Source organism: Rutidosis leptorrhynchoides, chromosome 4 (genome assembly GCF_046630445.1).
Source record: "Rutidosis leptorrhynchoides isolate AG116_Rl617_1_P2 chromosome 4, CSIRO_AGI_Rlap_v1, whole genome shotgun sequence".
NCBI classification, from domain to species: Eukaryota; Viridiplantae; Streptophyta; class Magnoliopsida; order Asterales; family Asteraceae; genus Rutidosis; species Rutidosis leptorrhynchoides.
In genome coordinates this window covers 34,425,736-34,437,713 of record NC_092336.1, presented here as the reverse complement: position 1 = coordinate 34,437,713, position 11,978 = coordinate 34,425,736, and the positions used below count along the sequence as shown (strand labels likewise).

The 11,978-nt window shown below is 32.1% G+C and overlaps 1 long non-coding RNA gene across 9 annotated transcripts; it reads right to left on the bottom strand.

Annotated features, from left to right (window-relative positions):
• Nucleotides 1-6,018: 6,018 nt before the first annotated feature.
• LOC139839368 (uncharacterized) lies at nucleotides 6,019-11,569 on the bottom strand. Of its 9 annotated transcripts, none has more exons than XR_011756923.1 (7): nucleotides 11,344-11,569; nucleotides 10,395-11,256; nucleotides 10,116-10,294; nucleotides 8,534-9,500; nucleotides 7,766-7,877; nucleotides 7,479-7,686; nucleotides 6,019-6,476 (listed from the first exon to the last, which is right to left on the bottom strand). It is a non-coding gene; the product is annotated as an uncharacterized lncRNA (long non-coding RNA). The 9 variants fall into 9 exon arrangements; XR_011756924.1 differs by having other exon boundaries at nucleotides 6,019-7,686; nucleotides 8,534-8,780; nucleotides 8,846-9,500; XR_011756920.1 differs by having other exon boundaries at nucleotides 6,019-7,686; nucleotides 8,534-8,904; nucleotides 9,325-9,500.
• Between the last annotated feature and the right edge of the window lie 409 nt (nucleotides 11,570-11,978).

The following is an 11,978-nucleotide window of genomic DNA, read 5'->3' as shown; positions in this document are numbered from 1 at the left end:
TTATTCGTAACGGCAAGTAACACTAACGGTTATAAAGCATCCGGTGGACAAGTTAAGCATTCTACATACACCAAGGCACGTTTTAAAGTATATATGAATATGAAACACGTGTGCCAAGGTTCCGGAGTAATCAAGTAACACAGTACGCACAAATACGCAGTTTCGCAAAAATACAAAGCATAAAAGCTAGTCGAAAAAGTCGGGTCGTTACAGTATTGTGAAAGAATCACATCATCGAATCAAACCTTTTATAGTGACAACCTGTTTTCCAAACTGCCTAGAGTCGTGTTTTTTGTTTTGTACTTCTCACGACTCTCACCAAAATGCTAGTCTACCGGACTCCTTTACTGTATGTATAGATAAGTATGTATATTGATTGGTTGTATTCTAGATATAAGAAAAAGATGGTTAATTGGAACGTGTGGCTCCAAAATCCCACGAACTGTTTGTAATGTTTTTCTAGCGTCTTGCTAGTTCTATTTATTTTTTCTGCCGTTCTAAAAAAAAAAGATAAGATATAGATATAGATATATACTGATACTAGTATGTATGTATGTATGTATGTATGTATGTATGTATGTATGTATGTATGTATGTATGTATGTATGTATGTATGTATGTATGTATGTATGTATGTATGTATGTATGTATGTATTGCTTAAGTGATTCTTCTTTTATAAAGCCAAATCAGTAAATGATTTCCAACGGCCCGGCCAGCTGGGAGAGCGCCCCTTTAAGTTATATTTCCATGTAAAGTCTGTAAATTTATCTTTATAAGTATTTGCAATGATAAAGGTCTAAAAAGAAATATTGCTTTGAGTTAGGTTTTTGTCGAGCCACTGTTATAAACCACGCCCTAAACCTGAACTATCACTAGAACAAAACATATCACAGCAAGGATCAAGTCAACTTTTAAGAGTTGAAATTTTGTATCCATTTTAAGTATATATACGGGGTACCATACTATATAATTAACTAGTTAAAGACCAGCGATTTCGCGGGTTTTATGAAATGATAAAATTTGATATAGTATTTATAAGGTTGATTAAAAAGCAAAAAATATTAAATAAATCACAAAGGGTTGTGATATATTCAATAACATAAATAGACCTCATAATACGTTGCATATATCTAACCATCAAAGAGTTGTAATAAGAAATGCTTATGAGTACAAGTACATACGAAGCTGAAATCAATCGCTTTTTTTTATCATGGATGGAAATACTAAATAGATACACATATAACTATTTCATTAGCATGAGCATCACAAGAATTGACCTATTATATAGACCCACGAATTCACGGAGATTTTTGAGGGATGAATAACCATTGATTTATATGAATTACTATATCTTGTAGAGTATTTGTTAGATTTATAATAAATTGATTCAGTTGCAATATTAGTGTTACCTGACTTATAATCAACGTAGGTTTTTTGAACCTAAAAACAATACATATAAAATAAAATTGAAAGTCTAACACTGTAAAAAAGGCTAACATCTATTTCGTCAGGAAAAGACCTGCGAATTCGCGAAGATTGGTTAAAAGAAATTGTTCTCATAAATAAAACATAAGGTTTCATGTACTCGTATCTTTTCTTTGATTTTGGAGTATATGATATGCAATAGACATGAAAAAGAATATGATACATTTCAAACATATCTTTTTTTGGTGTCATGTGGCGGCTTGCATACCAGGTTGCATACAGTAAGTGGCAACAAATACTTTTACCAACAACAAATACTTTTATCAACATACTGTACTACTTTGAAATTTACACAATAATATTAATAGATCGTGAGTTGCACCGGTATTTTGTTAACAATTGCTAATAGGTTAACAACACAAATTACTTGACATTAAAGTTGTAGTAAGGGTAAACACAACCAATACTTTTATAAAATTGCTTGTATATGGTAAATATATGTATTACAACATCTTCTGCCTTTTTGTTTCTAATGTTGGATACATTAATATATATATATATATATATATATATATATATATATATATATATATATATATATATATATATATATATATATATATATATATATATATATATATATACACACGCACATAAGATGTGCATATCATGCTGGTGTCATTTGTTTTTCTCCTATTATGCTAGCAAGGGTAACCGAGTAACAGTTGTAATTAAATATGGAGTACTTATAAGTGGTGAAAATTCGATGTTCCCTTATCGCCACCCTTGAAGGGACACTACACTGTCTTCTAAATCCTTTCGTAGCCGATCAAACTCTTGAAGTACAGTTCAATATTACCCCTTGATCATTCCCCTAGCTAAATATTAGAAGAATTCTAACAGAGATGACAAAATGGGCAGGTCGAGTAAATATGTTATATTATGATGATTTAAAACACTCTATCTTTAACATGTTTATAACTAATTCATATGACAAATAAGACTAACAAAATTTTTTTTTATCATTCCAATGGTAATTTACGAATTTCATGATAAGGCATTACAAAATACACTTGGTGCAACTTGTGATAAGTTGACATGTTTTCCCGCTCTCTTATACGAATATATACATGTCCAAGGGGTAATTTGCTGGATTGCTTTCTTTGATTTAATTTTCAGATTCTTTAACATCTTAAACTGTAATGGAGACTTGCTGGCTTCTTGAGATGATGTCCCTGATCCTGCAGATACACATACACAATGCTAAGCGTACATCAACGAATCACAACAAAGAATGTAACCAAGTCAAACTAACTCAACTCATAAATAACTATAGTAAAAATACATCATAATATACAGATTACAGATTTAATTAGTAAAACCAATGTACAAATTACAGATCAGATATGATAATAATAGGTAATCTAAACCATAAAATGTAAACCTTACACCATAAAATCTAAACCCTATACCTTAAACTCTTCTAAATCCTTTAATTTAAAAACTAAATCTAAATTTAAGCCAAAATCTAAACTCTAGAATCTAAACCCTAAACCCTAAACCCTAAACCTTAACTCTAAACCCTAAACCCTAAATCTAAACCCAAAACCTTAAACCTAAACTCTAAACCATAAAATCTAAACCCTAAACCCTAAACCCTACACCTTAAATGTAAACCCTACACCCTAAACTAAACTCTAAACCCTACACCTTAAATGTAAACCCTACACCCTAACCTAACCCCTAAAAACTCTAAACTCTAACCCTAAACCCTAAACCCTAAACCCTAAAATTTAAACCCTAAGCGGAGGTTCACCCGCGATGACTCCGGGCTGCCCGCAAAGCGGGTAGTCGCCCTGGGATATAGTCGACTCGCATAGCGAGGAGGAAACCCAGGCTAATCAAAAAAAAAAAAACCCTAAACCCTAAGCCCTAAAATTTAAACCCTAAACCCTAAGCGCTAAAATTTAAACCCTAAACCTTAGAATCTAAATCCTAAACCCTATATTTAAACCCAAAACCCTACACCTGGAATCTAAACCCTAAACCCTAAACCCAAAATCCTAAACCTAAACTCTAAAGCCTAAAATTTAAACCCTAAACCCTAACCTAAACCCTAAACGTAAATCTAAAGCCTAAACCTAAATAAAAGCCACCCATATTTCAAATGTTATCAAAGTATAAATCCTTTAATTTAAAAACTAAATCTAAACCTTACGCCAAAATCTAAAACCTAGAATCTAAACCCTAAACCCTAAATCTAAACCCAAAACCCTAAACCTAAACTCTAAATCCTAAAATCTGTACGCAGCCATGCAATGAGCACAAAGCAAACTATTCTTTCGCCTTTTACTAAAAAAAAAAAAAATTTCCTAAACTCTAAACCCTATACCCTAAATGTAAACCCTAAACTCTAACCTAACCCCTAAAAACTCTAAACCCTAACCCTAAACCCTAACCCTAAAATTTAAACCCTAAACCCTAAATCCTAAAATTTAAACCCTAAACCTTAGAATCTATACCCTAAACCCTATATCTAAACCCAAAACCATACACCCTACAATCTAAACCCAAAATCTAAACCCAAAATCCTACCAAAACTCTAAAGCCTAAAATCTAAACCCTAAACCCTAAACGCTAAATCTAAACCCTAAACATAAACTCTAAACACTACACCCTAAATCTAAACCTTAAACCCTAACCTAAACCCTGAAAACTCTAAACCCTCAAATATAAACCCTAAATCCTAGAATCTAAACCCTAAACCCTAAACCTAAACCCTAACTAATTATAAAAGCCACTCATATTGACACCTATAATGAGAATTTTAACGTAATCCTTGAATGCATGTAAAATCTCCTGAACCAAATTAATACCTACATGTAAAAGCATGTCTATTTTTATTTTATAGTATGATGTTATCAAAGTAAAGTAAAGGTTACACATAGCTAATTTAAATCACGATTGAATCTAATAACTATCACAGAAGAGATGATGAAAAAGAACAAGCTAAAAACGGATAGGGGCACCTTGGAATTCTCCTGATGGAGACTGCATTTACTGGACCGGAGTCTTTGTTTTTACTCGTAGAGTAAGAAAGCTTAAGTAGGGATTTCTTTCTAGTCTAGAGTACGAGGAATGATTGTCTACACTCCACCTCCCCCATACCCTACATTCGTGGGATTGGGTATTGTTGTTGTTGTTGTTGTTGTTGTTGTTGTGAGTAAGAAAGCTTATAACCTACAGTTCAAAATAAGTAACTTCTTCACACATAACTACTAAATGGAGGTAATTATACTATTTGTGTTATTTTCCGGAACAGTAATGGAGGTAATTATATAATTTGTGTTTTTTTCGGATTAGTTGGCTTGACTATCAGGAAATAGGACATGAAATGTTATATTGAAACTAACAAAAAAATCTGCAGAAAACATAAAATAATAATAATAGAGCTGATTAAGAACATACTTCACATATCGACATTTAGTGATAAGCAATGAAACATATTAAAAGAAACTAAAAACTTCAAAATATGCAAAAAGACCTCACCTTGAATAATAATACAAGGTTTTTTGAAATGCCGTTTAATTTCAAGTACAGATGTCCCTTGTTGTCCTTGAAAATTGGATCAGTTCCAACAGCATCATGCCCACATTATCAAGCCTTTCTTTATCTACATGAAAGTAATTGAAAAGGAGCAATTGTTGACAACTTGGTACAATTATTAAAGTTCAAGTAGAGGAGAGTTTAAATATTATCTATAACAAATAAATTGATTTCCGAATTATGTACACGGCTGATTAGTGATAAAAGGGGTGAAGCCGTAAAGGTTTGATAAAAGCTTAATATTGAAAACATTATATTTAAAGTTCTATTTTGGTACTTGGACGGATCAACCAAGAAAAACTAAGTAAAGACTGAAGTATAGACGTGCCTAAATGAGTATATTGGATCAATATTTTATCTAAAAATCACATAAATAAAAACGCCCACCTGCAGCTATCACTGATTTACATGAAAACATCATAGCACAAGCTTCAGATGGTTCGTTTTTTATCTTATAAACTGCATCATATTCATTCACTATATGAGGAACACCAACATTTGTTATTATTAAATCAGCAACACCTTATCTTTTGCAGCACAAAGTTCCCTTGCTTTCTTTCTCTTTTAAGTAAACTTGGCATTTTGATCATCCATCAAGTTTCGTATTAAATTTCTTAATTGTGTACAACGATCTTTCTCGGTTCCAAGAGGAAAGTTGAGAATCTAAGTTTCATTAAAGAGTCTAAATCATCATATACTGATATACCCAACTGATATTTAAATAGTATAGTGCTTCAATTAGATTTAGAGATATAATGTTCAAACAATAATTACAGATTTAGATCACACCTCAAAAACTATGACATGGAGAAGATTGATGATAAATGTTCAATTAATCTGCATTTTCAGCTTCAATTAGATCATAAACAAATCAACATATCCTTCAATCGATTTGTGAAACGCAAATGTTAAGAAATTCGTTGATCAGTATAGTTCAACTAAATAATGAATTAAAAGAATAAAACATACAACTATCATGGATTGAATATAATACATAAAACCACCACCGCGATAAATTTTATACTTACAAACCTGCTGTAACATTTAGTAGATACATGATCCAATACACATCAACAAAATATTTGTTACATCAGCATTCGGTTACAATATTTAATTATTTGATGCATAAACGCATATAGTTAGATATTCTAATAAACATACAAGCGGATACATGTGTACTGTTGTCGGGCAGCAAAGGAACTGAAAGCTCTTGAAAAATGCAATCTTGTCAGAAGTGAGAATCTTAACTTAGCTGGTACCTTATACTCTTTGATTATCTTGTGCATAAGTTCAAGATCAGACTTTTCGTGAGTATTGATGTTTGGCAGATGGATTATCTGTAACCCTTGCCCTAAATTTTTTTCCTTTAATGTGTCGTTCGTTTCATAGAACTCAAAATGAAGGGTGTTACCCAGCTCATGAGCTACCGGGTCAGATACATTCTCTAAGGCACACGCAACCAACTCGATATAAAATATAATACATATACATATATACATTGTACATACAGATACAAAGTAAGAGAAAAAAGTTCCAGATAATTCATATAAAATATTTTCCATGGTGAGTGTCAAAAAGGCCACAAGAATCACAACTGACAAGAAAGATGTTGACAGCTAAAGGCCACAAAGTCCACTCAACTACTTCAAAGTTTACAATTAGGACAGGTATAATATCACCATTATGGCCTACTTATGAAAGCCTGGATGTAGTTCAGGAATGATTCATATAATCTGGTTGTCTCAAAATTCAATTACTACAATTCTTCCTTATTTCTGTTATTAGGAATAGTAATTACTCCATTTTTGGTGGTTCAGAGTTTGTTATTATTAAGTAAACAGTTGATGTTTGTCATAACTTTCGTTTAAAGGTAAGGACTTGTTTGCCAGTTTCTTGATAAGCAAGTTAGATTATTACTATTTATAAAAGATTAGCTTTACGTTTTTTATTAAATGAAAAAAAATCGAGTCATTGGGCATCAAAAGATTACTTACTTCTCGAATTGTACGCACTATCGAAGTTATTACTTTTCGTTTTTTGTTTATTATCACAAACTAAATCCTAATTCGTAACATATTCCTCATTTATCTGACTTTTGGTCATATTCAATAACATGAACACATAATTGTAGTTTGATTTGATGCTATCTTTGTTAAAGTTAGACTTTCAAAGTAAGAATCATTTAAATTCCAACCAAATCAAAAACAATGATTAATTAAAACAACTTCAGATGGGTATATTCATATCCGCCTAAGTTGTTTACACAGTCTATCCGATGTTTACTTTAGAAGATACTTAACCTCCATCGAAGCCAATTTAGCGGCCCCGGTTGAACAAAACGGTGAAGTGACACTTCCTAGACAGCCGCTTAAGCATTTCAATACAAAATATATAAAAAAAACACCGTATATAACATAAATAAGTAGCTTATAATATGAAGATGTACCTCATAGGAGCTGTAGAAGTGCTTCTTTGTGCAGTTGTCCAAAATTACTTGTACAACACGTAAAATATGCATCACAGCTTCCCTTGGGAATGGAGGGGTCAGACTGCAAGAAATCATCCTCAACTTGCAAATCTTTCCTGGGTTTTATGTATTTCTCGAAGAAAGTATCGAAGTGGTTAAATAGTTCGAGCCAGTGATGAAAGTGTCCCTGCATCAGCAAAAATGGTCACGCTCAACCAATATACAAGCAAAAAAGTAGAACAACTTAAATAGAATTTCAAATATACCTGGGTTTTCGAGGAGTAAGTGTTTTTTATAAACTATTATTCGGCGGTTGATCAAAGATGAAAATTGAAAAGTGTTTATGTGTGTGTGAAAGGGATTATCCAGTGTACATACCTGCAACCAAAGGTTACATACCTTTCAGTGAACTACGGTTATGGTTATCATAAAGATATATAGTTTTTTTAATTCATAATAGTCAAGTCATGGGCACATCCCGTGATTCCATAGCCTGAGTGTCATAAAACATGACAAACTTATTACAGATCCAATAGTTTGATATCATTACTTATTATGTACAACCCAATTCCCAAACCAAATCACATTAACAATCTAATTACAGATCAAATGCTTATAAATAATCTTTAGTTCCCACTAAGACTACCAAATAATGATTTACTCTTACCTCTCACCTATGTAATTTATATCAAGCACCAGACAATGTTGTCTGCATCAGAGTAATAAATAGATATCATGTTTAATTAAAAGAACTTAAATGGTTAAAAATCAATTTCAATTTTCTAATCAATTCAAGTTTAACGATACATTTGAAACCGTAAAAAAACAGGGGATACAATCATGACTCAAATACCAGGTCACAATATTAGATGCATGACAACTAAAAGATAATTGAATTAAAGTTAAAAATTAGTAACCGACAATTTGAGATCTAAAACTAAAAATACACAAAAAAAAAAAAAAAAAAAAAAAAAAAAAAAAAAAAAAAACATAACGAAATATCATAAATGATGTTACCAGAAACAGTTTTTTACCTTAAGGTTACTGAATAGAAAGCATGTATCTTTTCTTGGCTAAACACTCGCTAAGCTTCTCTCTTCGTTCTTTCAATTGTCAAGCAAGAAGCTTTGAGTTCCAGAGTTGTCCAAATCAACTACTTCTTTGTTATTTGCCTCATGTGTCAGAGTCTTGTCCTCGTCTATAAATCCCATCTTCTGCTTCAAGCAAGATCTTTGATCTTTAAGCGTTTGCCCAAAAGGTTTATGATATCAAGCACCTCACCTGATCATCTAATGTTTTCATAGAAACATAAATATAAACTCATCCAATAAGACAAAATAGTTTACCTTTAATAATAATAAGCAATAATCAATCCAACTTCACCAATAATTCAATAATTCACCACCTGCTGAATCAAACATAAAACAATCAAAGAACGGTAAAAAAACAATCAAAGTAAATCTCAAAAAATTTGCAGTTAGGGTTTATGTATTTGGTAGTATAACTTACCGATCATCAATGAGACATGATTAACTTTGATATTAGTATAACTTACCTTTTTTCAAGGATAACAATGGATATTACAAAGCAAGGCCAAATCATATAACATAAGAGTATCATGCATTTTCAAGGATGACTCTTTATGTCTATCTCTTGACTTAAACCCAATTTGACCATCACCCATTATGGCAACAAACTTATTTCAAAGGCCCAATTAGCCACCTCTATTCATAATTGTATCTACAACTTCCTTTGAACTCAGATACTTTACCATCATCATTACATATAAGATGAGAGAATACAAAAAATAGCAAGCAAAAAAAACCTCAGTGTCATGAATCGAGTAACATCATCCCAGAATTTCTTGAGCAGCTAAAGTCAGTTCTTTATGTAAACTGTCACGAACAAAACTGACTAAAAACTTCTGTTTTTTAACCTTCCATGGGCCTTGAACCTACTGACTAAAAACTTCTGTTTTTTAACCTTCCATAGGCCTTGAACCTGAACCATAATATAATAACGAAAAAGAAGAATCATAAAATTAATAGCTATAAGAAAAAATAATACCTCCAAAAATAAGAACACAAACGATACCTGCATGCAAACAAGTTTAAAATCGCCTAGAACTCGAATACTTGTAAACCCTATGCTAAGAGCAACTCTCTACCCTAGAATCATAGCTCGATATTCAGCAACATTATTGGTTGCTACACCTAAACCTTCACACAACCTACAAATAACATGAAAATGGCGAGAGTGCAGAAAGCAAAACGGCTGAGAAGATGCAAAATGGTTTAAATTTAACTGGTCGCAACAATTCAAAATCGATGATAACAGATACATACCCCACCTCAAAAACTACAAAATTGAGATGATCAAAAGAACTACAAAATTTTGACTACGTCAGCAAATAAAATCAATCGTGAGGCCTAAGGTATGTGTACCAAAGTCAGCAAGATGAAACTAACAAATTTCTAAAATAGAATGGAAAAAGAAAATAGAGATACATTTAGTGTATAATATTTAATACGTTAACCTATGGATCAATATTTTTGTATCAAATCATCAAAAGGAATATATAAGATACTAAAATCAAGAAAAAGATTGTAGCCATACCCGAATTTAAAATGGAAAGAAATAATATCAGTTGTCCGACAATCCGACATATCACATGAAGATTCATTCAAGGACGCTTTCCTCTCCCCTTCCGAATATATAGAAATTTCCTTTAATTTGTTATTTGAACATTCGAAGAAATAAAAGAGTCAACATATCAGTTTCAAGCACTTTAATACCTGAAAACATAACAACTTCTAAAGTATTCAGATAAAGATCTTAATTTAGTGGGACTACTACATAACATAAATCACAAGTAACTGAAAACTGTACACATACCTTTATAGCATTTCGAAAACAATCACTTTTTCATTTTCTTAACTGCAACTGAAAATAGACAATGAAGGTTAGATCAGTAATTCCTTCCTTAGATAAATCGTCAGAGAGTTGTGAATTTCCACACCTCAACTTCATTATCTAACCAACTGGGCAGTAGCTTGGTTGGTACCCACCTCCTTTGATCCCCGGGCCCACTGTTGGATACCCTTACCAAATATGGGGTGCAGGTTCAATTCTGGTCTGCGCCAACTGTTGGGTATTGGGGGGAGGAGTTTCACCCGGCATACTTAGTCCTTGTGGGGTGGGCGGTATGAGTTGTCAAATGCAACACAGGGCTAAGGTGTCCCTGCCAATCTACATTTTTTTTTTATTTTTTTTTTACCAAACTTCATTATCTACACCTTATACATACTTATACTTGTACATAGTCATTTATAAGCATATGAATACAAATAAATAAATACCAATGATAACTTACAGAAGATTAAGGTTAAATATGTAGTTGAATGAGATGATGAAAATGGGAGCAATCTTTAAGTCATTCATAATGATCTTAATTACGTAACATGAGATTGAAAGCAGGATACCTTTTTTTTTGCAAAATATCGATTCACAACCTTGAAACCCACAAACTGGAACCTTAATTTTTAAGAGACCATGATATTACGGTAAACGATTGAAGTGATAGAATTAATAATTGATAATTGATAATATAGTACAAAATTAGGGTTTAATGAAAACGGAATTCAAATAAAATCAAAAACAAATCTTAATCAAATTCCATAATCCACGGTTTAACATATTAAGATTTGTGAAAATTACATACCTGATCCGACGGGAATGAATTTTTCCGATTTTTATTCTGAATAAACCGGAAACAATTAGTTTTTGACGATTATGAAGATTTTGCAGTATTAGAATTGATAGATGATCTAAATTAAACACAAACCTCTATGATTGATCCTTGCAAAAATTGAGTCCGCATATATTTTTTGGGTTTGAATCGCTGTTGTAGGAGGAATAGATGAGAATCGGCTGATTCCCCTGTTCATCAAAAAGGTACGGTAGGAGCTGAAGGCGACGGAGGCGATTAATGCGATGGATTAGGTATCGAAGAAGTCTCGTTGGATGGATGAAGAAGATGAATTCATGTATTTTCATCTGGCTTTACTCGTTGGAGGGATCCGAATAGAATTGTTAGGTCCGGGTATTTTATTTTTAATGGTTTTAGGTCCGCGTGTTTTTTTTTTTTTTTTTTTAAAAGGTATTAAGGGTATAATTTTGGTTAACATTGATTTATTAGCTAATATTTTAAGAGGATGATTAAGGGCCGTTGGATCAGGGGTATTGTAATATAATTGTCTAATCTAACGGTAGTTAAGGGGGTTTTGAAAACAATTATTAGCTAATCGAGACTCTCTTTTAATGTATAATATAGTGATAATTCATAATTGATACTCCGTATTAGTTAAAAAAAATTATTTTTAACTCGAATTCGAACTTGAATACAAGCACCTCAAATTTGAGTTTGTAATCAAATAACTAACGTTTAAAAGATAATCTCTCACTTACACTACTAGAAAA